We start from the raw sequence: 20,047 nt of genomic DNA, 5'->3' as shown, positions 1-20,047 counted from the left end.
ATGCAACAGCTGTTAATCAGGCTCACTTTGACTTTACATAGTGCAGCAAGAGATTGTTTCTCGCTTACGGCCACACCGGCCTGAGTACGCCTGATCTCGTCTGATCTCGGAAGCTAAGCAGGGTCGGGCCTGGTTAGTACTTGGATGGGAGACCGCCTGGGAATACCAGGTGCTGTAAGCTTTTTGTCACTGCCTTGTGGAATTTCAACTCTTTGTCCGTTTTTTCCCACAAGGTTGAAATATGTGCCCTCGCTTTGAAATAAGTAAGCAAGGTTAGTTTGTATTTCATCCAACAATCTGTGCTACAAATTATGGCTACAGTATATGCAATTTCTTCCACTTTTTGAGTGACACAAAGATGCTTATCTAAATGGTGAAAATGCAACAGCTGTTAATCAGGCTCACTTTGACTTTACATAGTGCAGCAAGAGATTGTTTCTCGCTTACGGCCACACCGGCCTGAGTACGCCTGATCTCGTCTGATCTCGGAAGCTAAGCAGGGTCGGGCCTGGTTAGTACTTGGATGGGAGACCGCCTGGGAATACCAGGTGCTGTAAGCTTTTTGTCACTGCCTTGTGGAATTTCAACTCTTTGTCCGTTTTTTCCCACAAGGTTGAAATATGTGCCCTCGCTTTGAAATAAGTAAGCAAGGTTAGTTTGTATTTCATCCAACAATCTGTGCTACAAATTATGGCTACAGTATATGCAATTTCTTCCACTTTTTGAGTGACACAAAGATGCTTATCTAAATGGTGAAAATGCAACAGCTGTTAATCAGGCTCACTTTGACTTTACATAGTGCAGCAAGAGATTGTTTCTCGCTTACGGCCACACCGGCCTGAGTACGCCTGATCTCGTCTGATCTCGGAAGCTAAGCAGGGTCGGGCCTGGTTAGTACTTGGATGGGAGACCGCCTGGGAATACCAGGTGCTGTAAGCTTTTTGTCACTGCCTTGTGGAATTTCAACTCTTTGTCCGTTTTTTCCCACAAGGTTGAAATATGTGCCCTCGCTTTGAAATAAGTAAGCAAGGTTAGTTTGTATTTCATCCAACAATCTGTGCTACAAATTATGGCTACAGTATATGCAATTTCTTCCACTTTTTGAGTGACACAAAGATGCTTATCTAAATGGTGAAAATGCAACAGCTGTTAATCAGGCTCACTTTGACTTTACATAGTGCAGCAAGAGATTGTTTCTCGCTTACGGCCACACCGGCCTGAGTACGCCTGATCTCGTCTGATCTCGGAAGCTAAGCAGGGTCGGGCCTGGTTAGTACTTGGATGGGAGACCGCCTGGGAATACCAGGTGCTGTAAGCTTTTTGTCACTGCCTTGTGGAATTTCAACTCTTTGTCCGTTTTTTCCCACAAGGTTGAAATATGTGCCCTCGCTTTGAAATAAGTAAGCAAGGTTAGTTTGTATTTCATCCAACAATCTGTGCTACAAATTATGGCTACAGTATATGCAATTTCTTCCACTTTTTGAGTGACACAAAGATGCTTATCTAAATGGTGAAAATGCAACAGCTGTTAATCAGGCTCACTTTGACTTTACATAGTGCAGCAAGAGATTGTTTCTCGCTTACGGCCACACCGGCCTGAGTACGCCTGATCTCGTCTGATCTCGGAAGCTAAGCAGGGTCGGGCCTGGTTAGTACTTGGATGGGAGACCGCCTGGGAATACCAGGTGCTGTAAGCTTTTTGTCACTGCCTTGTGGAATTTCAACTCTTTGTCCGTTTTTTCCCACAAGGTTGAAATATGTGCCCTCGCTTTGAAATAAGTAAGCAAGGTTAGTTTGTATTTCATCCAACAATCTGTGCTACAAATTATGGCTACAGTATATGCAATTTCTTCCACTTTTTGAGTGACACAAAGATGCTTATCTAAATGGTGAAAATGCAACAGCTGTTAATCAGGCTCACTTTGACTTTACATAGTGCAGCAAGAGATTGTTTCTCGCTTACGGCCACACCGGCCTGAGTACGCCTGATCTCGTCTGATCTCGGAAGCTAAGCAGGGTCGGGCCTGGTTAGTACTTGGATGGGAGACCGCCTGGGAATACCAGGTGCTGTAAGCTTTTTGTCACTGCCTTGTGGAATTTCAACTCTTTGTCCGTTTTTTCCCACAAGGTTGAAATATGTGCCCTCGCTTTGAAATAAGTAAGCAAGGTTAGTTTGTATTTCATCCAACAATCTGTGCTACAAATTATGGCTACAGTATATGCAATTTCTTCCACTTTTTGAGTGACACAAAGATGCTTATCTAAATGGTGAAAATGCAACAGCTGTTAATCAGGCTCACTTTGACTTTACATAGTGCAGCAAGAGATTGTTTCTCGCTTACGGCCACACCGGCCTGAGTACGCCTGATCTCGTCTGATCTCGGAAGCTAAGCAGGGTCGGGCCTGGTTAGTACTTGGATGGGAGACCGCCTGGGAATACCAGGTGCTGTAAGCTTTTTGTCACTGCCTTGTGGAATTTCAACTCTTTGTCCGTTTTTTCCCACAAGGTTGAAATATGTGCCCTCGCTTTGAAATAAGTAAGCAAGGTTAGTTTGTATTTCATCCAACAATCTGTGCTACAAATTATGGCTACAGTATATGCAATTTCTTCCACTTTTTGAGTGACACAAAGATGCTTATCTAAATGGTGAAAATGCAACAGCTGTTAATCAGGCTCACTTTGACTTTACATAGTGCAGCAAGAGATTGTTTCTCGCTTACGGCCACACCGGCCTGAGTACGCCTGATCTCGTCTGATCTCGGAAGCTAAGCAGGGTCGGGCCTGGTTAGTACTTGGATGGGAGACCGCCTGGGAATACCAGGTGCTGTAAGCTTTTTGTCACTGCCTTGTGGAATTTCAACTCTTTGTCCGTTTTTTCCCACAAGGTTGAAATATGTGCCCTCGCTTTGAAATAAGTAAGCAAGGTTAGTTTGTATTTCATCCAACAATCTGTGCTACAAATTATGGCTACAGTATATGCAATTTCTTCCACTTTTTGAGTGACACAAAGATGCTTATCTAAATGGTGAAAATGCAACAGCTGTTAATCAGGCTCACTTTGACTTTACATAGTGCAGCAAGAGATTGTTTCTCGCTTACGGCCACACCGGCCTGAGTACGCCTGATCTCGTCTGATCTCGGAAGCTAAGCAGGGTCGGGCCTGGTTAGTACTTGGATGGGAGACCGCCTGGGAATACCAGGTGCTGTAAGCTTTTTGTCACTGCCTTGTGGAATTTCAACTCTTTGTCCGTTTTTTCCCACAAGGTTGAAATATGTGCCCTCGCTTTGAAATAAGTAAGCAAGGTTAGTTTGTATTTCATCCAACAATCTGTGCTACAAATTATGGCTACAGTATATGCAATTTCTTCCACTTTTTGAGTGACACAAAGATGCTTATCTAAATGGTGAAAATGCAACAGCTGTTAATCAGGCTCACTTTGACTTTACATAGTGCAGCAAGAGATTGTTTCTCGCTTACGGCCACACCGGCCTGAGTACGCCTGATCTCGTCTGATCTCGGAAGCTAAGCAGGGTCGGGCCTGGTTAGTACTTGGATGGGAGACCGCCTGGGAATACCAGGTGCTGTAAGCTTTTTGTCACTGCCTTGTGGAATTTCAACTCTTTGTCCGTTTTTTCCCACAAGGTTGAAATATGTGCCCTCGCTTTGAAATAAGTAAGCAAGGTTAGTTTGTATTTCATCCAACAATCTGTGCTACAAATTATGGCTACAGTATATGCAATTTCTTCCACTTTTTGAGTGACACAAAGATGCTTATCTAAATGGTGAAAATGCAACAGCTGTTAATCAGGCTCACTTTGACTTTACATAGTGCAGCAAGAGATTGTTTCTCGCTTACGGCCACACCGGCCTGAGTACGCCTGATCTCGTCTGATCTCGGAAGCTAAGCAGGGTCGGGCCTGGTTAGTACTTGGATGGGAGACCGCCTGGGAATACCAGGTGCTGTAAGCTTTTTGTCACTGCCTTGTGGAATTTCAACTCTTTGTCCGTTTTTTCCCACAAGGTTGAAATATGTGCCCTCGCTTTGAAATAAGTAAGCAAGGTTAGTTTGTATTTCATCCAACAATCTGTGCTACAAATTATGGCTACAGTATATGCAATTTCTTCCACTTTTTGAGTGACACAAAGATGCTTATCTAAATGGTGAAAATGCAACAGCTGTTAATCAGGCTCACTTTGACTTTACATAGTGCAGCAAGAGATTGTTTCTCGCTTACGGCCACACCGGCCTGAGTACGCCTGATCTCGTCTGATCTCGGAAGCTAAGCAGGGTCGGGCCTGGTTAGTACTTGGATGGGAGACCGCCTGGGAATACCAGGTGCTGTAAGCTTTTTGTCACTGCCTTGTGGAATTTCAACTCTTTGTCCGTTTTTTCCCACAAGGTTGAAATATGTGCCCTCGCTTTGAAATAAGTAAGCAAGGTTAGTTTGTATTTCATCCAACAATCTGTGCTACAAATTATGGCTACAGTATATGCAATTTCTTCCACTTTTTGAGTGACACAAAGATGCTTATCTAAATGGTGAAAATGCAACAGCTGTTAATCAGGCTCACTTTGACTTTACATAGTGCAGCAAGAGATTGTTTCTCGCTTACGGCCACACCGGCCTGAGTACGCCTGATCTCGTCTGATCTCGGAAGCTAAGCAGGGTCGGGCCTGGTTAGTACTTGGATGGGAGACCGCCTGGGAATACCAGGTGCTGTAAGCTTTTTGTCACTGCCTTGTGGAATTTCAACTCTTTGTCCGTTTTTTCCCACAAGGTTGAAATATGTGCCCTCGCTTTGAAATAAGTAAGCAAGGTTAGTTTGTATTTCATCCAACAATCTGTGCTACAAATTATGGCTACAGTATATGCAATTTCTTCCACTTTTTGAGTGACACAAAGATGCTTATCTAAATGGTGAAAATGCAACAGCTGTTAATCAGGCTCACTTTGACTTTACATAGTGCAGCAAGAGATTGTTTCTCGCTTACGGCCACACCGGCCTGAGTACGCCTGATCTCGTCTGATCTCGGAAGCTAAGCAGGGTCGGGCCTGGTTAGTACTTGGATGGGAGACCGCCTGGGAATACCAGGTGCTGTAAGCTTTTTGTCACTGCCTTGTGGAATTTCAACTCTTTGTCCGTTTTTTCCCACAAGGTTGAAATATGTGCCCTCGCTTTGAAATAAGTAAGCAAGGTTAGTTTGTATTTCATCCAACAATCTGTGCTACAAATTATGGCTACAGTATATGCAATTTCTTCCACTTTTTGAGTGACACAAAGATGCTTATCTAAATGGTGAAAATGCAACAGCTGTTAATCAGGCTCACTTTGACTTTACATAGTGCAGCAAGAGATTGTTTCTCGCTTACGGCCACACCGGCCTGAGTACGCCTGATCTCGTCTGATCTCGGAAGCTAAGCAGGGTCGGGCCTGGTTAGTACTTGGATGGGAGACCGCCTGGGAATACCAGGTGCTGTAAGCTTTTTGTCACTGCCTTGTGGAATTTCAACTCTTTGTCCGTTTTTTCCCACAAGGTTGAAATATGTGCCCTCGCTTTGAAATAAGTAAGCAAGGTTAGTTTGTATTTCATCCAACAATCTGTGCTACAAATTATGGCTACAGTATATGCAATTTCTTCCACTTTTTGAGTGACACAAAGATGCTTATCTAAATGGTGAAAATGCAACAGCTGTTAATCAGGCTCACTTTGACTTTACATAGTGCAGCAAGAGATTGTTTCTCGCTTACGGCCACACCGGCCTGAGTACGCCTGATCTCGTCTGATCTCGGAAGCTAAGCAGGGTCGGGCCTGGTTAGTACTTGGATGGGAGACCGCCTGGGAATACCAGGTGCTGTAAGCTTTTTGTCACTGCCTTGTGGAATTTCAACTCTTTGTCCGTTTTTTCCCACAAGGTTGAAATATGTGCCCTCGCTTTGAAATAAGTAAGCAAGGTTAGTTTGTATTTCATCCAACAATCTGTGCTACAAATTATGGCTACAGTATATGCAATTTCTTCCACTTTTTGAGTGACACAAAGATGCTTATCTAAATGGTGAAAATGCAACAGCTGTTAATCAGGCTCACTTTGACTTTACATAGTGCAGCAAGAGATTGTTTCTCGCTTACGGCCACACCGGCCTGAGTACGCCTGATCTCGTCTGATCTCGGAAGCTAAGCAGGGTCGGGCCTGGTTAGTACTTGGATGGGAGACCGCCTGGGAATACCAGGTGCTGTAAGCTTTTTGTCACTGCCTTGTGGAATTTCAACTCTTTGTCCGTTTTTTCCCACAAGGTTGAAATATGTGCCCTCGCTTTGAAATAAGTAAGCAAGGTTAGTTTGTATTTCATCCAACAATCTGTGCTACAAATTATGGCTACAGTATATGCAATTTCTTCCACTTTTTGAGTGACACAAAGATGCTTATCTAAATGGTGAAAATGCAACAGCTGTTAATCAGGCTCACTTTGACTTTACATAGTGCAGCAAGAGATTGTTTCTCGCTTACGGCCACACCGGCCTGAGTACGCCTGATCTCGTCTGATCTCGGAAGCTAAGCAGGGTCGGGCCTGGTTAGTACTTGGATGGGAGACCGCCTGGGAATACCAGGTGCTGTAAGCTTTTTGTCACTGCCTTGTGGAATTTCAACTCTTTGTCCGTTTTTTCCCACAAGGTTGAAATATGTGCCCTCGCTTTGAAATAAGTAAGCAAGGTTAGTTTGTATTTCATCCAACAATCTGTGCTACAAATTATGGCTACAGTATATGCAATTTCTTCCACTTTTTGAGTGACACAAAGATGCTTATCTAAATGGTGAAAATGCAACAGCTGTTAATCAGGCTCACTTTGACTTTACATAGTGCAGCAAGAGATTGTTTCTCGCTTACGGCCACACCGGCCTGAGTACGCCTGATCTCGTCTGATCTCGGAAGCTAAGCAGGGTCGGGCCTGGTTAGTACTTGGATGGGAGACCGCCTGGGAATACCAGGTGCTGTAAGCTTTTTGTCACTGCCTTGTGGAATTTCAACTCTTTGTCCGTTTTTTCCCACAAGGTTGAAATATGTGCCCTCGCTTTGAAATAAGTAAGCAAGGTTAGTTTGTATTTCATCCAACAATCTGTGCTACAAATTATGGCTACAGTATATGCAATTTCTTCCACTTTTTGAGTGACACAAAGATGCTTATCTAAATGGTGAAAATGCAACAGCTGTTAATCAGGCTCACTTTGACTTTACATAGTGCAGCAAGAGATTGTTTCTCGCTTACGGCCACACCGGCCTGAGTACGCCTGATCTCGTCTGATCTCGGAAGCTAAGCAGGGTCGGGCCTGGTTAGTACTTGGATGGGAGACCGCCTGGGAATACCAGGTGCTGTAAGCTTTTTGTCACTGCCTTGTGGAATTTCAACTCTTTGTCCGTTTTTTCCCACAAGGTTGAAATATGTGCCCTCGCTTTGAAATAAGTAAGCAAGGTTAGTTTGTATTTCATCCAACAATCTGTGCTACAAATTATGGCTACAGTATATGCAATTTCTTCCACTTTTTGAGTGACACAAAGATGCTTATCTAAATGGTGAAAATGCAACAGCTGTTAATCAGGCTCACTTTGACTTTACATAGTGCAGCAAGAGATTGTTTCTCGCTTACTGCCACACCGGCCTGAGTACGCCTGATCTCGTCTGATCTCGGAAGCTAAGCAGGGTCGGGCCTGGTTAGTACTTGGATGGGAGACCGCCTGGGAATACCAGGTGCTGTAAGCTTTTTGTCACTGCCTTGTGGAATTTCAACTCTTTGTCCGTTTTTTCCCACAAGGTTGAAATATGTGCCCTCGCTTTGAAATAAGTAAGCAAGGTTAGTTTGTATTTCATCCAACAATCTGTGCTACAAATTATGGCTACAGTATATGCAATTTCTTCCACTTTTTGAGTGACACAAAGATGCTTATCTAAATGGTGAAAATGCAACAGCTGTTAATCAGGCTCACTTTGACTTTACATAGTGCAGCAAGAGATTGTTTCTCGCTTACGGCCACACCGGCCTGAGTACGCCTGATCTCGTCTGATCTCGGAAGCTAAGCAGGGTCGGGCCTGGTTAGTACTTGGATGGGAGACCGCCTGGGAATACCAGGTGCTGTAAGCTTTTTGTCACTGCCTTGTGGAATTTCAACTCTTTGTCCGTTTTTTCCCACAAGGTTGAAATATGTGCCCTCGCTTTGAAATAAGTAAGCAAGGTTAGTTTGTATTTCATCCAACAATCTGTGCTACAAATTATGGCTACAGTATATGCAATTTCTTCCACTTTTTGAGTGACACAAAGATGCTTATCTAAATGGTGAAAATGCAACAGCTGTTAATCAGGCTCACTTTGACTTTACATAGTGCAGCAAGAGATTGTTTCTCGCTTACGGCCACACCGGCCTGAGTACGCCTGATCTCGTCTGATCTCGGAAGCTAAGCAGGGTCGGGCCTGGTTAGTACTTGGATGGGAGACCGCCTGGGAATACCAGGTGCTGTAAGCTTTTTGTCACTGCCTTGTGGAATTTCAACTCTTTGTCCGTTTTTTCCCACAAGGTTGAAATATGTGCCCTCGCTTTGAAATAAGTAAGCAAGGTTAGTTTGTATTTCATCCAACAATCTGTGCTACAAATTATGGCTACAGTATATGCAATTTCTTCCACTTTTTGAGTGACACAAAGATGCTTATCTAAATGGTGAAAATGCAACAGCTGTTAATCAGGCTCACTTTGACTTTACATAGTGCAGCAAGAGATTGTTTCTCGCTTACTGCCACACCGGCCTGAGTACGCCTGATCTCGTCTGATCTCGGAAGCTAAGCAGGGTCGGGCCTGGTTAGTACTTGGATGGGAGACCGCCTGGGAATACCAGGTGCTGTAAGCTTTTTGTCACTGCCTTGTGGAATTTCAACTCTTTGTCCGTTTTTTCCCACAAGGTTGAAATATGTGCCCTCGCTTTGAAATAAGTAAGCAAGGTTAGTTTGTATGTATTTCATCCAACAATCTGTGCTACAAATTATGGCTACAGTATATGCAATTTCTTCCACTTTTTGAGTGACACAAAGATGCTTATCTAAATGGTGAAAATGCAACAGCTGTTAATCAGGCTCACTTTGACTTTACATAGTGCAGCAAGAGATTGTTTCTCGCTTACGGCCACACCGGCCTGAGTACGCCTGATCTCGTCTGATCTCGGAAGCTAAGCAGGGTCGGGCCTGGTTAGTACTTGGATGGGAGACCGCCTGGGAATACCAGGTGCTGTAAGCTTTTTGTCACTGCCTTGTGGAATTTCAACTCTTTGTCCGTTTTTTCCCACAAGGTTGAAATATGTGCCCTCGCTTTGAAATAAGTAAGCAAGGTTAGTTTGTATTTCATCCAACAATCTGTGCTACAAATTATGGCTACAGTATATGCAATTTCTTCCACTTTTTGAGTGACACAAAGATGCTTATCTAAATGGTGAAAATGCAACAGCTGTTAATCAGGCTCACTTTGACTTTACATAGTGCAGCAAGAGATTGTTTCTCGCTTACGGCCACACCGGCCTGAGTACGCCTGATCTCGTCTGATCTCGGAAGCTAAGCAGGGTCGGGCCTGGTTAGTACTTGGATGGGAGACCGCCTGGGAATACCAGGTGCTGTAAGCTTTTTGTCACTGCCTTGTGGAATTTCAACTCTTTGTCCGTTTTTTCCCACAAGGTTGAAATATGTGCCCTCGCTTTGAAATAAGTAAGCAAGGTTAGTTTGTATTTCATCCAACAATCTGTGCTACAAATTATGGCTACAGTATATGCAATTTCTTCCACTTTTTGAGTGACACAAAGATGCTTATCTAAATGGTGAAAATGCAACAGCTGTTAATCAGGCTCACTTTGACTTTACATAGTGCAGCAAGAGATTGTTTCTCGCTTACGGCCACACCGGCCTGAGTACGCCTGATCTCGTCTGATCTCGGAAGCTAAGCAGGGTCGGGCCTGGTTAGTACTTGGATGGGAGACCGCCTGGGAATACCAGGTGCTGTAAGCTTTTTGTCACTGCCTTGTGGAATTTCAACTCTTTGTCCGTTTTTTCCCACAAGGTTGAAATATGTGCCCTCGCTTTGAAATAAGTAAGCAAGGTTAGTTTGTATTTCATCCAACAATCTGTGCTACAAATTATGGCTACAGTATATGCAATTTCTTCCACTTTTTGAGTGACACAAAGATGCTTATCTAAATGGTGAAAATGCAACAGCTGTTAATCAGGCTCACTTTGACTTTACATAGTGCAGCAAGAGATTGTTTCTCGCTTACGGCCACACCGGCCTGAGTACGCCTGATCTCGTCTGATCTCGGAAGCTAAGCAGGGTCGGGCCTGGTTAGTACTTGGATGGGAGACCGCCTGGGAATACCAGGTGCTGTAAGCTTTTTGTCACTGCCTTGTGGAATTTCAACTCTTTGTCCGTTTTTTCCCACAAGGTTGAAATATGTGCCCTCGCTTTGAAATAAGTAAGCAAGGTTAGTTTGTATTTCATCCAACAATCTGTGCTACAAATTATGGCTACAGTATATGCAATTTCTTCCACTTTTTGAGTGACACAAAGATGCTTATCTAAATGGTGAAAATGCAACAGCTGTTAATCAGGCTCACTTTGACTTTACATAGTGCAGCAAGAGATTGTTTCTCGCTTACGGCCACACCGGCCTGAGTACGCCTGATCTCGTCTGATCTCGGAAGCTAAGCAGGGTCGGGCCTGGTTAGTACTTGGATGGGAGACCGCCTGGGAATACCAGGTGCTGTAAGCTTTTTGTCACTGCCTTGTGGAATTTCAACTCTTTGTCCGTTTTTTCCCACAAGGTTGAAATATGTGCCCTCGCTTTGAAATAAGTAAGCAAGGTTAGTTTGTATTTCATCCAACAATCTGTGCTACAAATTATGGCTACAGTATATGCAATTTCTTCCACTTTTTGAGTGACACAAAGATGCTTATCTAAATGGTGAAAATGCAACAGCTGTTAATCAGGCTCACTTTGACTTTACATAGTGCAGCAAGAGATTGTTTCTCGCTTACGGCCACACCGGCCTGAGTACGCCTGATCTCGTCTGATCTCGGAAGCTAAGCAGGGTCGGGCCTGGTTAGTACTTGGATGGGAGACCGCCTGGGAATACCAGGTGCTGTAAGCTTTTTGTCACTGCCTTGTGGAATTTCAACTCTTTGTCCGTTTTTTCCCACAAGGTTGAAATATGTGCCCTCGCTTTGAAATAAGTAAGCAAGGTTAGTTTGTATTTCATCCAACAATCTGTGCTACAAATTATGGCTACAGTATATGCAATTTCTTCCACTTTTTGAGTGACACAAAGATGCTTATCTAAATGGTGAAAATGCAACAGCTGTTAATCAGGCTCACTTTGACTTTACATAGTGCAGCAAGAGATTGTTTCTCGCTTACGGCCACACCGGCCTGAGTACGCCTGATCTCGTCTGATCTCGGAAGCTAAGCAGGGTCGGGCCTGGTTAGTACTTGGATGGGAGACCGCCTGGGAATACCAGGTGCTGTAAGCTTTTTGTCACTGCCTTGTGGAATTTCAACTCTTTGTCCGTTTTTTCCCACAAGGTTGAAATATGTGCCCTCGCTTTGAAATAAGTAAGCAAGGTTAGTTTGTATTTCATCCAACAATCTGTGCTACAAATTATGGCTACAGTATATGCAATTTCTTCCACTTTTTGAGTGACACAAAGATGCTTATCTAAATGGTGAAAATGCAACAGCTGTTAATCAGGCTCACTTTGACTTTACATAGTGCAGCAAGAGATTGTTTCTCGCTTACGGCCACACCGGCCTGAGTACGCCTGATCTCGTCTGATCTCGGAAGCTAAGCAGGGTCGGGCCTGGTTAGTACTTGGATGGGAGACCGCCTGGGAATACCAGGTGCTGTAAGCTTTTTGTCACTGCCTTGTGGAATTTCAACTCTTTGTCCGTTTTTTCCCACAAGGTTGAAATATGTGCCCTCGCTTTGAAATAAGTAAGCAAGGTTAGTTTGTATTTCATCCAACAATCTGTGCTACAAATTATGGCTACAGTATATGCAATTTCTTCCACTTTTTGAGTGACACAAAGATGCTTATCTAAATGGTGAAAATGCAACAGCTGTTAATCAGGCTCACTTTGACTTTACATAGTGCAGCAAGAGATTGTTTCTCGCTTACGGCCACACCGGCCTGAGTACGCCTGATCTCGTCTGATCTCGGAAGCTAAGCAGGGTCGGGCCTGGTTAGTACTTGGATGGGAGACCGCCTGGGAATACCAGGTGCTGTAAGCTTTTTGTCACTGCCTTGTGGAATTTCAACTCTTTGTCCGTTTTTTCCCACAAGGTTGAAATATGTGCCCTCGCTTTGAAATAAGTAAGCAAGGTTAGTTTGTATTTCATCCAACAATCTGTGCTACAAATTATGGCTACAGTATATGCAATTTCTTCCACTTTTTGAGTGACACAAAGATGCTTATCTAAATGGTGAAAATGCAACAGCTGTTAATCAGGCTCACTTTGACTTTACATAGTGCAGCAAGAGATTGTTTCTCGCTTACGGCCACACCGGCCTGAGTACGCCTGATCTCGTCTGATCTCGGAAGCTAAGCAGGGTCGGGCCTGGTTAGTACTTGGATGGGAGACCGCCTGGGAATACCAGGTGCTGTAAGCTTTTTGTCACTGCCTTGTGGAATTTCAACTCTTTGTCCGTTTTTTCCCACAAGGTTGAAATATGTGCCCTCGCTTTGAAATAAGTAAGCAAGGTTAGTTTGTATTTCATCCAACAATCTGTGCTACAAATTATGGCTACAGTATATGCAATTTCTTCCACTTTTTGAGTGACACAAAGATGCTTATCTAAATGGTGAAAATGCAACAGCTGTTAATCAGGCTCACTTTGACTTTACATAGTGCAGCAAGAGATTGTTTCTCGCTTACGGCCACACCGGCCTGAGTACGCCTGATCTCGTCTGATCTCGGAAGCTAAGCAGGGTCGGGCCTGGTTAGTACTTGGATGGGAGACCGCCTGGGAATACCAGGTGCTGTAAGCTTTTTGTCACTGCCTTGTGGAATTTCAACTCTTTGTCCGTTTTTTCCCACAAGGTTGAAATATGTGCCCTCGCTTTGAAATAAGTAAGCAAGGTTAGTTTGTATTTCATCCAACAATCTGTGCTACAAATTATGGCTACAGTATATGCAATTTCTTCCACTTTTTGAGTGACACAAAGATGCTTATCTAAATGGTGAAAATGCAACAGCTGTTAATCAGGCTCACTTTGACTTTACATAGTGCAGCAAGAGATTGTTTCTCGCTTACGGCCACACCGGCCTGAGTACGCCTGATCTCGTCTGATCTCGGAAGCTAAGCAGGGTCGGGCCTGGTTAGTACTTGGATGGGAGACCGCCTGGGAATACCAGGTGCTGTAAGCTTTTTGTCACTGCCTTGTGGAATTTCAACTCTTTGTCCGTTTTTTCCCACAAGGTTGAAATATGTGCCCTCGCTTTGAAATAAGTAAGCAAGGTTAGTTTGTATTTCATCCAACAATCTGTGCTACAAATTATGGCTACAGTATATGCAATTTCTTCCACTTTTTGAGTGACACAAAGATGCTTATCTAAATGGTGAAAATGCAACAGCTGTTAATCAGGCTCACTTTGACTTTACATAGTGCAGCAAGAGATTGTTTCTCGCTTACGGCCACACCGGCCTGAGTACGCCTGATCTCGTCTGATCTCGGAAGCTAAGCAGGGTCGGGCCTGGTTAGTACTTGGATGGGAGACCGCCTGGGAATACCAGGTGCTGTAAGCTTTTTGTCACTGCCTTGTGGAATTTCAACTCTTTGTCCGTTTTTTCCCACAAGGTTGAAATATGTGCCCTCGCTTTGAAATAAGTAAGCAAGGTTAGTTTGTATTTCATCCAACAATCTGTGCTACAAATTATGGCTACAGTATATGCAATTTCTTCCACTTTTTGAGTGACACAAAGATGCTTATCTAAATGGTGAAAATGCAACAGCTGTTAATCAGGCTCACTTTGACTTTACATAGTGCAGCAAGAGATTGTTTCTCGCTTACGGCCACACCGGCCTGAGTACGCCTGATCTCGTCTGATCTCGGAAGCTAAGCAGGGTCGGGCCTGGTTAGTACTTGGATGGGAGACCGCCTGGGAATACCAGGTGCTGTAAGCTTTTTGTCACTGCCTTGTGGAATTTCAACTCTTTGTCCGTTTTTTCCCACAAGGTTGAAATATGTGCCCTCGCTTTGAAATAAGTAAGCAAGGTTAGTTTGTATTTCATCCAACAATCTGTGCTACAAATTATGGCTACAGTATATGCAATTTCTTCCACTTTTTGAGTGACACAAAGATGCTTATCTAAATGGTGAAAATGCAACAGCTGTTAATCAGGCTCACTTTGACTTTACATAGTGCAGCAAGAGATTGTTTCTAGCTTACGGCCACACCGGCCTGAGTACGCCTGATCTCGTCTGATCTCGGAAGCTAAGCAGGGTCGGACCTGGTTAGTACTTGGATGGGAGACCGCCTGGGAATACCAGGTGCTGTAAGCTTTTTGTCACTGCCTTGTGGAATTTCAACTCTTTGTCCGTTTTTTCCCACAAGGTTGAAATATGTGCCCTCGCTTTGAAATAAGTAAGCAAGGTTAGTTTGTATTTCATCCAACAATCTGTGCTACAGTATATGCAATTTCTTCCACTTTTTGAGTGACACAAAGATGCTTATCTAAATGGTGAAAATGCAACAGCTGTTAATCAGGCTCACTTTGACTTTACATAGTGCAGCAAGAGATTGTTTCTCGCTTACGGCCACACCGGCCTGAGTACGCCTGATCTCGTCTGATCTCGGAAGCTAAGCAGGGTCGGGCCTGGTTAGTACTTGGATGGGAGACCGCCTGGGAATACCAGGTGCTGTAAGCTTTTTGTCACTGCCTTGTGGAATTTCAACTCTTTGTCCGTTTTTTCCCACAAGGTTGAAATATGTGCCCTCGCTTTGAAATAAGTAAGCAAGGTTAGTTTGTATTTCATCCAACAATCTGTGCTACAAATTATGGCTACAGTATATGCAATTTCTTCCACTTTTTGAGTGACACAAAGATGCTTATCTAAATGGTGAAAATGCAACAGCTGTTAATCAGGCTCACTTTGACTTTACATAGTGCAGCAAGAGATTGTTTCTCGCTTACGGCCACACCGGCCTGAGTACGCCTGATCTCGTCTGATCTCGGAAGCTAAGCAGGGTCGGGCCTGGTTAGTACTTGGATGGGAGACCGCCTGGGAATACCAGGTGCTGTAAGCTTTTTGTCACTGCCTTGTGGAATTTCAACTCTTTGTCCGTTTTTTCCCACAAGGTTGAAATATGTGCCCTCGCTTTGAAATAAGTAAGCAAGGTTAGTTTGTATTTCATCCAACAATCTGTGCTACAAATTATGGCTACAGTATATGCAATTTCTTCCACTTTTTGAGTGACACAAAGATGCTTATCTAAATGGTGAAAATGCAACAGCTGTTAATCAGGCTCACTTTGACTTTACATAGTGCAGCAAGAGATTGTTTCTCGCTTACGGCCACACCGGCCTGAGTACGCCTGATCTCGTCTGATCTCGGAAGCTAAGCAGGGTCGGGCCTGGTTAGTACTTGGATGGGAGACCGCCTGGGAATACCAGGTGCTGTAAGCTTTTTGTCACTGCCTTGTGGAATTTCAACTCTTTGTCCGTTTTTTCCCACAAGGTTGAAATATGTGCCCTCGCTTTGAAATAAGTAAGCAAGGTTAGTTTGTATTTCATCCAACAATCTGTGCTACAAATTATGGCTACAGTATATGCAATTTCTTCCACTTTTTGAGTGACACAAAGATGCTTATCTAAATGGTGAAAATGCAACAGCTGTTAATCAGGCTCACTTTGACTTTACATAGTGCAGCAAGAGATTGTTTCTCGCTTACGGCCACACCGGCCTGAGTACGCCTGATCTCGTCTGATCTCGGAAGCTAAGCAGGGTCGGGCCTGGTTAGTACTTGGATGGGAGACCGCCTGGGAATACCAGGTGCTGTAAGCTTTTTGTCACTGCCTTGTGGAATTTCAACTCTTTGTCCGTTTTTTCCCACAAGGTTGAAATATGTGCCCTCGCTTTGAAATAAGTAAGCAAGGTTAGTTTGTATTTCATCCAACAATCTGTGCTACAAATTATGGCTACAGTATATGCAATTTCTTCCACTTTTTGAGTGACACAAAGATGCTTATCTAAATGGTGAAAATGCAACAGCTGTTAATCAGGCTCACTTTGACTTTACATAGTGCAGCAAGAGATTGTTTCTCGCTTACGGCCACACCGGCCTGAGTACGCCTGATCTCGTCTGATCTCGGAAGCTAAGCAGGGTCGGGCCTGGTTAGTACTTGGATGGGAGACCGCCTGGGAATACCAGGTGCTGTAAGCTTTTTGTCACTGCCTTGTGGAATTTCAACTCTTTGTCCGTTTTTTCCCACAAGGTTGAAATATGTGCCCTCGCTTTGAAATAAGTAAGCAAGGTTAGTTTGTATTTCATCCAACAATCTGTGCTACAAATTATGGCTACAGTATATGCAATTTCTTCCACTTTTTGAGTGACACAAAGATGCTTATCTAAATGGTGAAAATGCAACAGCTGTTAATCAGGCTCACTTTGACTTTACATAGTGCAGCAAGAGATTGTTTCTCGCTTACGGCCACACCGGCCTGAGTACGCCTGATCTCGTCTGATCTCGGAAGCTAAGCAGGGTCGGGCCTGGTTAGTACTTGGATGGGAGACCGCCTGGGAATACCAGGTGCTGTAAGCTTTTTGTCACTGCCTTGTGGAATTTCAACTCTTTGTCCGTTTTTTCCCACAAGGTTGAAATATGTGCCCTCGCTTTGAAATAAGTAAGCAAGGTTAGTTTGTATTTCATCCAACAATCTGTGCTACAAATTATGGCTACAGTATATGCAATTTCTTCCACTTTTTGAGTGACACAAAGATGCTTATCTAAATGGTGAAAATGCAACAGCTGTTAATCAGGCTCACTTTGACTTTACATAGTGCAGCAAGAGATTGTTTCTCGCTTACGGCCACACCGGCCTGAGTACGCCTGATCTCGTCTGATCTCGGAAGCTAAGCAGGGTCGGGCCTGGTTAGTACTTGGATGGGAGACCGCCTGGGAATACCAGGTGCTGTAAGCTTTTTGTCACTGCCTTGTGGAATTTCAACTCTTTGTCCGTTTTTTCCCACAAGGTTGAAATATGTGCCCTCGCTTTGAAATAAGTAAGCAAGGTTAGTTTGTATTTCATCCAACAATCTGTGCTACAAATTATGGCTACAGTATATGCAATTTCTTCCACTTTTTGAGTGACACAAAGATGCTTATCTAAATGGTGAAAATGCAACAGCTGTTAATCAGGCTCACTTTGACTTTACATAGTGCAGCAAGAGATTGTTTCTCGCTTACGGCCACACCGGCCTGAGTACGCCTGATCTCGTCTGATCTCGGAAGCTAAGCAGGGTCGGGCCTGGTTAGTACTTGGATGGGAGACCGCCTGGGAATACCAGGTGCTGTAAGCTTTTTGTCACTGCCTTGTGGAATTTCAACTCTTTGTCCGTTTTTTCCCACAAGGTTGAAATATGTGCCCTCGCTTTGAAATAAGTAAGCAAGGTTAGTTTGTATTTCATCCAACAATCTGTGCTACAAATTATGGCTACAGTATATGCAATTTCTTCCACTTTTTGAGTGACACAAAGATGCTTATCTAAATGGTGAAAATGCAACAGCTGTTAATCAGGCTCACTTTGACTTTACATAGTGCAGCAAGAGATTGTTTCTCGCTTACGGCCACACCGGCCTGAGTACGCCTGATCTCGTCTGATCTCGGAAGCTAAGCAGGGTCGGGCCTGGTTAGTACTTGGATGGGAGACCGCCTGGGAATACCAGGTGCTGTAAGCTTTTTGTCACTGCCTTGTGGAATTTCAACTCTTTGTCCGTTTTTTCCCACAAGGTTGAAATATGTGCCCTCGCTTTGAAATAAGTAAGCAAGGTTAGTTTGTATTTCATCCAACAATCTGTGCTACAAATTATGGCTACAGTATATGCAATTTCTTCCACTTTTTGAGTGACACAAAGATGCTTATCTAAATGGTGAAAATGCAACAGCTGTTAATCAGGCTCACTTTGACTTTACATAGTGCAGCAAGAGATTGTTTCTCGCTTACGGCCACACCGGCCTGAGTACGCCTGATCTCGTCTGATCTCGGAAGCTAAGCAGGGTCGGGCCTGGTTAGTACTTGGATGGGAGACCGCCTGGGAATACCAGGTGCTGTAAGCTTTTTGTCACTGCCTTGTGGAATTTCAACTCTTTGTCCGTTTTTTCCCACAAGGTTGAAATATGTGCCCTCGCTTTGAAATAAGTAAGCAAGGTTAGTTTGTATTTCATCCAACAATCTGTGCTACAAATTATGGCTACAGTATATGCAATTTCTTCCACTTTTTGAGTGACACAAAGATGCTTATCTAAATGGTGAAAATGCAACAGCTGTTAATCAGGCTCACTTTGACTTTACATAGTGCAGCAAGAGATTGTTTCTCGCTTACGGCCACACCGGCCTGAGTACGCCTGATCTCGTCTGATCTCGGAAGCTAAGCAGGGTCGGGCCTGGTTAGTACTTGGATGGGAGACCGCCTGGGAATACCAGGTGCTGTAAGCTTTTTGTCACTGCCTTGTGGAATTTCAACTCTTTGTCCGTTTTTTCCCACAAGGTTGAAATATGTGCCCTCGCTTTGAAATAAGTAAGCAAGGTTAGTTTGTATTTCATCCAACAATCTGTGCTACAAATTATGGCTACAGTATATGCAATTTCTTCCACTTTTTGAGTGACACAAAGATGCTTATCTAAATGGTGAAAATGCAACAGCTGTTAATCAGGCTCACTTTGACTTTACATAGTGCAGCAAGAGATTGTTTCTAGCTTACGGCCACACCGGCCTGAGTACGCCTGATCTCGTCTGATCTCGGAAGCTAAGCAGGGTCGGGCCTGGTTAGTACTTGGATGGGAGACCGCCTGGGAATACCAGGTGCTGTAAGCTTTTTGTCACTGCCTTGTGGAATTTCAACTCTTTGTCCGTTTTTTCCCACAAGGTTGAAATATGTGCCCTCGCTTTGAAATAAGTAAGCAAGGTTAGTTTGTATTTCATCCAACAATCTGTGCTACAAATTATGGCTACAGTATATGCAATTTCTTCCACTTTTTGAGTGACACAAAGATGCTTATCTAAATGGTGAAAATGCAACAGCTGTTAATCAGGCTCACTTTGACTTTACATAGTGCAGCAAGAGATTGTTTCTCGCTTACGGCCACACCGGCCTGAGTACGCCTGATCTCGTCTGATCTCGGAAGCTAAGCAGGGTCGGGCCTGGTTAGTACTTGGATGGGAGACCGCCTGGGAATACCAGGTGCTGTAAGCTTTTTGTCACTGCCTTGTGGAATTTCAACTCTTTGTCCGTTTTTTCCCACAAGGTTGAAATATGTGCCCTCGCTTTGAAATAAGTAAGCAAGGTTAGTTTGTATTTCATCCAACAATCTGTGCTACAAATTATGGCTACAGTATATGCAATTTCTTCCACTTTTTGAGTGACACAAAGATGCTTATCTAAATGGTGAAAATGCAACAGCTGTTAATCAGGCTCACTTTGACTTTACATAGTGCAGCAAGAGATTGTTTCTCGCTTACGGCCACACCGGCCTGAGTACGCCTGATCTCGTCTGATCTCGGAAGCTAAGCAGGGTCGGGCCTGGTTAGTACTTGGATGGGAGACCGCCTGGGAATACCAGGTGCTGTAAGCTTTTTGTCACTGCCTTGTGGAATTTCAACTCTTTGTCCGTTTTTTCCCACAAGGTTGAAATATGTGCCCTCGCTTTGAAATAAGTAAGCAAGGTTAGTTTGTATTTCATCCAACAATCTGTGCTACAAATTATGGCTACAGTATATGCAATTTCTTCCACTTTTTGAG

At 43.8% G+C, this 20,047-nt stretch overlaps 51 non-coding genes and 2 pseudogenes across 51 annotated transcripts; all 53 read left to right on the top strand.

Annotated features, from left to right (window-relative positions):
* The first annotated feature begins 62 nt into the window (after positions 1 to 62).
* On the top strand, positions 63 to 181 carry LOC149969500 (5S ribosomal RNA). The gene has a single exon (XR_016494337.1). It is a non-coding gene; the product is annotated as a 5S ribosomal RNA (ribosomal RNA).
* Positions 182 to 441: 260 nt separating this feature from the next.
* On the top strand, positions 442 to 560 carry LOC149969499 (5S ribosomal RNA). The gene has a single exon (XR_016494336.1). It is a non-coding gene; the product is annotated as a 5S ribosomal RNA (ribosomal RNA).
* Positions 561 to 820: 260 nt separating this feature from the next.
* LOC149969498 (5S ribosomal RNA) lies at positions 821 to 939 on the top strand. Its single transcript, XR_016494334.1, has one exon. It is a non-coding gene; the product is annotated as a 5S ribosomal RNA (ribosomal RNA).
* A 260-nt stretch (positions 940 to 1,199) lies between these two features.
* LOC149969497 (5S ribosomal RNA) lies at positions 1,200 to 1,318 on the top strand. Its single transcript, XR_016494333.1, has one exon. It is a non-coding gene; the product is annotated as a 5S ribosomal RNA (ribosomal RNA).
* Positions 1,319 to 1,578: 260 nt separating this feature from the next.
* Positions 1,579 to 1,697, top strand: LOC149969496 (5S ribosomal RNA). The gene has a single exon (XR_016494332.1). It is a non-coding gene; the product is annotated as a 5S ribosomal RNA (ribosomal RNA).
* Positions 1,698 to 1,957: 260 nt separating this feature from the next.
* Positions 1,958 to 2,076, top strand: LOC149969495 (5S ribosomal RNA). Its single transcript, XR_016494331.1, has one exon. It is a non-coding gene; the product is annotated as a 5S ribosomal RNA (ribosomal RNA).
* A 260-nt stretch (positions 2,077 to 2,336) lies between these two features.
* LOC149969494 (5S ribosomal RNA) lies at positions 2,337 to 2,455 on the top strand. The gene has a single exon (XR_016494330.1). It is a non-coding gene; the product is annotated as a 5S ribosomal RNA (ribosomal RNA).
* Positions 2,456 to 2,715: 260 nt separating this feature from the next.
* LOC149969493 (5S ribosomal RNA) lies at positions 2,716 to 2,834 on the top strand. Its single transcript, XR_016494329.1, has one exon. It is a non-coding gene; the product is annotated as a 5S ribosomal RNA (ribosomal RNA).
* A 260-nt stretch (positions 2,835 to 3,094) lies between these two features.
* LOC149969492 (5S ribosomal RNA) lies at positions 3,095 to 3,213 on the top strand. Its single transcript, XR_016494328.1, has one exon. It is a non-coding gene; the product is annotated as a 5S ribosomal RNA (ribosomal RNA).
* A 260-nt stretch (positions 3,214 to 3,473) lies between these two features.
* Positions 3,474 to 3,592, top strand: LOC149969491 (5S ribosomal RNA). Its single transcript, XR_016494327.1, has one exon. It is a non-coding gene; the product is annotated as a 5S ribosomal RNA (ribosomal RNA).
* Positions 3,593 to 3,852: 260 nt separating this feature from the next.
* Positions 3,853 to 3,971, top strand: LOC149969490 (5S ribosomal RNA). The gene has a single exon (XR_016494326.1). It is a non-coding gene; the product is annotated as a 5S ribosomal RNA (ribosomal RNA).
* A 260-nt stretch (positions 3,972 to 4,231) lies between these two features.
* On the top strand, positions 4,232 to 4,350 carry LOC149969489 (5S ribosomal RNA). The gene has a single exon (XR_016494325.1). It is a non-coding gene; the product is annotated as a 5S ribosomal RNA (ribosomal RNA).
* A 260-nt stretch (positions 4,351 to 4,610) lies between these two features.
* On the top strand, positions 4,611 to 4,729 carry LOC149969488 (5S ribosomal RNA). The gene has a single exon (XR_016494323.1). It is a non-coding gene; the product is annotated as a 5S ribosomal RNA (ribosomal RNA).
* A 260-nt stretch (positions 4,730 to 4,989) lies between these two features.
* LOC149969487 (5S ribosomal RNA) lies at positions 4,990 to 5,108 on the top strand. The gene has a single exon (XR_016494322.1). It is a non-coding gene; the product is annotated as a 5S ribosomal RNA (ribosomal RNA).
* A 260-nt stretch (positions 5,109 to 5,368) lies between these two features.
* On the top strand, positions 5,369 to 5,487 carry LOC149969486 (5S ribosomal RNA). Its single transcript, XR_016494321.1, has one exon. It is a non-coding gene; the product is annotated as a 5S ribosomal RNA (ribosomal RNA).
* A 260-nt stretch (positions 5,488 to 5,747) lies between these two features.
* Positions 5,748 to 5,866, top strand: LOC149969485 (5S ribosomal RNA). The gene has a single exon (XR_016494320.1). It is a non-coding gene; the product is annotated as a 5S ribosomal RNA (ribosomal RNA).
* A 260-nt stretch (positions 5,867 to 6,126) lies between these two features.
* On the top strand, positions 6,127 to 6,245 carry LOC149969484 (5S ribosomal RNA). Its single transcript, XR_016494319.1, has one exon. It is a non-coding gene; the product is annotated as a 5S ribosomal RNA (ribosomal RNA).
* Positions 6,246 to 6,505: 260 nt separating this feature from the next.
* On the top strand, positions 6,506 to 6,624 carry LOC149969483 (5S ribosomal RNA). Its single transcript, XR_016494318.1, has one exon. It is a non-coding gene; the product is annotated as a 5S ribosomal RNA (ribosomal RNA).
* Positions 6,625 to 6,884: 260 nt separating this feature from the next.
* Positions 6,885 to 7,003, top strand: LOC149969482 (5S ribosomal RNA). Its single transcript, XR_016494317.1, has one exon. It is a non-coding gene; the product is annotated as a 5S ribosomal RNA (ribosomal RNA).
* Positions 7,004 to 7,263: 260 nt separating this feature from the next.
* On the top strand, positions 7,264 to 7,382 carry LOC149969481 (5S ribosomal RNA). The gene has a single exon (XR_016494316.1). It is a non-coding gene; the product is annotated as a 5S ribosomal RNA (ribosomal RNA).
* Positions 7,383 to 7,642: 260 nt separating this feature from the next.
* On the top strand, positions 7,643 to 7,761 carry LOC149969480 (5S ribosomal RNA; annotated as a pseudogene).
* A 260-nt stretch (positions 7,762 to 8,021) lies between these two features.
* LOC149969479 (5S ribosomal RNA) lies at positions 8,022 to 8,140 on the top strand. Its single transcript, XR_016494315.1, has one exon. It is a non-coding gene; the product is annotated as a 5S ribosomal RNA (ribosomal RNA).
* A 260-nt stretch (positions 8,141 to 8,400) lies between these two features.
* LOC149969478 (5S ribosomal RNA) lies at positions 8,401 to 8,519 on the top strand. Its single transcript, XR_016494314.1, has one exon. It is a non-coding gene; the product is annotated as a 5S ribosomal RNA (ribosomal RNA).
* A 260-nt stretch (positions 8,520 to 8,779) lies between these two features.
* On the top strand, positions 8,780 to 8,898 carry LOC149969477 (5S ribosomal RNA; annotated as a pseudogene).
* Positions 8,899 to 9,162: 264 nt separating this feature from the next.
* Positions 9,163 to 9,281, top strand: LOC149969476 (5S ribosomal RNA). Its single transcript, XR_016494312.1, has one exon. It is a non-coding gene; the product is annotated as a 5S ribosomal RNA (ribosomal RNA).
* Positions 9,282 to 9,541: 260 nt separating this feature from the next.
* On the top strand, positions 9,542 to 9,660 carry LOC149969475 (5S ribosomal RNA). Its single transcript, XR_016494311.1, has one exon. It is a non-coding gene; the product is annotated as a 5S ribosomal RNA (ribosomal RNA).
* A 260-nt stretch (positions 9,661 to 9,920) lies between these two features.
* LOC149969474 (5S ribosomal RNA) lies at positions 9,921 to 10,039 on the top strand. Its single transcript, XR_016494310.1, has one exon. It is a non-coding gene; the product is annotated as a 5S ribosomal RNA (ribosomal RNA).
* Positions 10,040 to 10,299: 260 nt separating this feature from the next.
* On the top strand, positions 10,300 to 10,418 carry LOC149969473 (5S ribosomal RNA). Its single transcript, XR_016494309.1, has one exon. It is a non-coding gene; the product is annotated as a 5S ribosomal RNA (ribosomal RNA).
* A 260-nt stretch (positions 10,419 to 10,678) lies between these two features.
* On the top strand, positions 10,679 to 10,797 carry LOC149969472 (5S ribosomal RNA). The gene has a single exon (XR_016494308.1). It is a non-coding gene; the product is annotated as a 5S ribosomal RNA (ribosomal RNA).
* Positions 10,798 to 11,057: 260 nt separating this feature from the next.
* Positions 11,058 to 11,176, top strand: LOC149969471 (5S ribosomal RNA). Its single transcript, XR_016494307.1, has one exon. It is a non-coding gene; the product is annotated as a 5S ribosomal RNA (ribosomal RNA).
* A 260-nt stretch (positions 11,177 to 11,436) lies between these two features.
* On the top strand, positions 11,437 to 11,555 carry LOC149969470 (5S ribosomal RNA). The gene has a single exon (XR_016494306.1). It is a non-coding gene; the product is annotated as a 5S ribosomal RNA (ribosomal RNA).
* Positions 11,556 to 11,815: 260 nt separating this feature from the next.
* Positions 11,816 to 11,934, top strand: LOC149969469 (5S ribosomal RNA). Its single transcript, XR_016494305.1, has one exon. It is a non-coding gene; the product is annotated as a 5S ribosomal RNA (ribosomal RNA).
* A 260-nt stretch (positions 11,935 to 12,194) lies between these two features.
* LOC149969468 (5S ribosomal RNA) lies at positions 12,195 to 12,313 on the top strand. Its single transcript, XR_016494304.1, has one exon. It is a non-coding gene; the product is annotated as a 5S ribosomal RNA (ribosomal RNA).
* A 260-nt stretch (positions 12,314 to 12,573) lies between these two features.
* On the top strand, positions 12,574 to 12,692 carry LOC149969467 (5S ribosomal RNA). Its single transcript, XR_016494303.1, has one exon. It is a non-coding gene; the product is annotated as a 5S ribosomal RNA (ribosomal RNA).
* A 260-nt stretch (positions 12,693 to 12,952) lies between these two features.
* Positions 12,953 to 13,071, top strand: LOC149969466 (5S ribosomal RNA). Its single transcript, XR_016494301.1, has one exon. It is a non-coding gene; the product is annotated as a 5S ribosomal RNA (ribosomal RNA).
* Positions 13,072 to 13,331: 260 nt separating this feature from the next.
* Positions 13,332 to 13,450, top strand: LOC149969465 (5S ribosomal RNA). Its single transcript, XR_016494300.1, has one exon. It is a non-coding gene; the product is annotated as a 5S ribosomal RNA (ribosomal RNA).
* Positions 13,451 to 13,710: 260 nt separating this feature from the next.
* On the top strand, positions 13,711 to 13,829 carry LOC149969464 (5S ribosomal RNA). Its single transcript, XR_016494299.1, has one exon. It is a non-coding gene; the product is annotated as a 5S ribosomal RNA (ribosomal RNA).
* A 260-nt stretch (positions 13,830 to 14,089) lies between these two features.
* Positions 14,090 to 14,208, top strand: LOC149969463 (5S ribosomal RNA). Its single transcript, XR_016494298.1, has one exon. It is a non-coding gene; the product is annotated as a 5S ribosomal RNA (ribosomal RNA).
* A 260-nt stretch (positions 14,209 to 14,468) lies between these two features.
* On the top strand, positions 14,469 to 14,587 carry LOC149969462 (5S ribosomal RNA). The gene has a single exon (XR_016494514.1). It is a non-coding gene; the product is annotated as a 5S ribosomal RNA (ribosomal RNA).
* Positions 14,588 to 14,834: 247 nt separating this feature from the next.
* LOC149969461 (5S ribosomal RNA) lies at positions 14,835 to 14,953 on the top strand. Its single transcript, XR_016494297.1, has one exon. It is a non-coding gene; the product is annotated as a 5S ribosomal RNA (ribosomal RNA).
* A 260-nt stretch (positions 14,954 to 15,213) lies between these two features.
* LOC149969460 (5S ribosomal RNA) lies at positions 15,214 to 15,332 on the top strand. The gene has a single exon (XR_016494296.1). It is a non-coding gene; the product is annotated as a 5S ribosomal RNA (ribosomal RNA).
* A 260-nt stretch (positions 15,333 to 15,592) lies between these two features.
* On the top strand, positions 15,593 to 15,711 carry LOC149969459 (5S ribosomal RNA). Its single transcript, XR_016494295.1, has one exon. It is a non-coding gene; the product is annotated as a 5S ribosomal RNA (ribosomal RNA).
* A 260-nt stretch (positions 15,712 to 15,971) lies between these two features.
* Positions 15,972 to 16,090, top strand: LOC149969458 (5S ribosomal RNA). Its single transcript, XR_016494294.1, has one exon. It is a non-coding gene; the product is annotated as a 5S ribosomal RNA (ribosomal RNA).
* Positions 16,091 to 16,350: 260 nt separating this feature from the next.
* On the top strand, positions 16,351 to 16,469 carry LOC149969457 (5S ribosomal RNA). Its single transcript, XR_016494293.1, has one exon. It is a non-coding gene; the product is annotated as a 5S ribosomal RNA (ribosomal RNA).
* A 260-nt stretch (positions 16,470 to 16,729) lies between these two features.
* Positions 16,730 to 16,848, top strand: LOC149969456 (5S ribosomal RNA). The gene has a single exon (XR_016494292.1). It is a non-coding gene; the product is annotated as a 5S ribosomal RNA (ribosomal RNA).
* A 260-nt stretch (positions 16,849 to 17,108) lies between these two features.
* LOC149969455 (5S ribosomal RNA) lies at positions 17,109 to 17,227 on the top strand. Its single transcript, XR_016494290.1, has one exon. It is a non-coding gene; the product is annotated as a 5S ribosomal RNA (ribosomal RNA).
* Positions 17,228 to 17,487: 260 nt separating this feature from the next.
* LOC149969454 (5S ribosomal RNA) lies at positions 17,488 to 17,606 on the top strand. The gene has a single exon (XR_016494289.1). It is a non-coding gene; the product is annotated as a 5S ribosomal RNA (ribosomal RNA).
* Positions 17,607 to 17,866: 260 nt separating this feature from the next.
* On the top strand, positions 17,867 to 17,985 carry LOC149969453 (5S ribosomal RNA). Its single transcript, XR_016494288.1, has one exon. It is a non-coding gene; the product is annotated as a 5S ribosomal RNA (ribosomal RNA).
* Positions 17,986 to 18,245: 260 nt separating this feature from the next.
* Positions 18,246 to 18,364, top strand: LOC149969452 (5S ribosomal RNA). The gene has a single exon (XR_016494287.1). It is a non-coding gene; the product is annotated as a 5S ribosomal RNA (ribosomal RNA).
* A 260-nt stretch (positions 18,365 to 18,624) lies between these two features.
* LOC149969451 (5S ribosomal RNA) lies at positions 18,625 to 18,743 on the top strand. Its single transcript, XR_016494286.1, has one exon. It is a non-coding gene; the product is annotated as a 5S ribosomal RNA (ribosomal RNA).
* Positions 18,744 to 19,003: 260 nt separating this feature from the next.
* LOC149969450 (5S ribosomal RNA) lies at positions 19,004 to 19,122 on the top strand. The gene has a single exon (XR_016494285.1). It is a non-coding gene; the product is annotated as a 5S ribosomal RNA (ribosomal RNA).
* Positions 19,123 to 19,382: 260 nt separating this feature from the next.
* LOC149969449 (5S ribosomal RNA) lies at positions 19,383 to 19,501 on the top strand. Its single transcript, XR_016494284.1, has one exon. It is a non-coding gene; the product is annotated as a 5S ribosomal RNA (ribosomal RNA).
* A 260-nt stretch (positions 19,502 to 19,761) lies between these two features.
* On the top strand, positions 19,762 to 19,880 carry LOC149969448 (5S ribosomal RNA). The gene has a single exon (XR_016494283.1). It is a non-coding gene; the product is annotated as a 5S ribosomal RNA (ribosomal RNA).
* Positions 19,881 to 20,047: the final 167 nt, after the last annotated feature.

This window comes from Oncorhynchus mykiss, unplaced genomic scaffold, assembly GCF_057628025.1.
Source record: "Oncorhynchus mykiss isolate SJ-2025 unplaced genomic scaffold, ASM5762802v1 scaffold110, whole genome shotgun sequence".
Lineage (NCBI taxonomy): Eukaryota > Metazoa > Chordata > Actinopteri > Salmoniformes > Salmonidae > Oncorhynchus > Oncorhynchus mykiss.
Note: the sequence above shows the minus strand (reverse complement) of the source record. Positions and strands in the feature narration are given on the sequence as shown.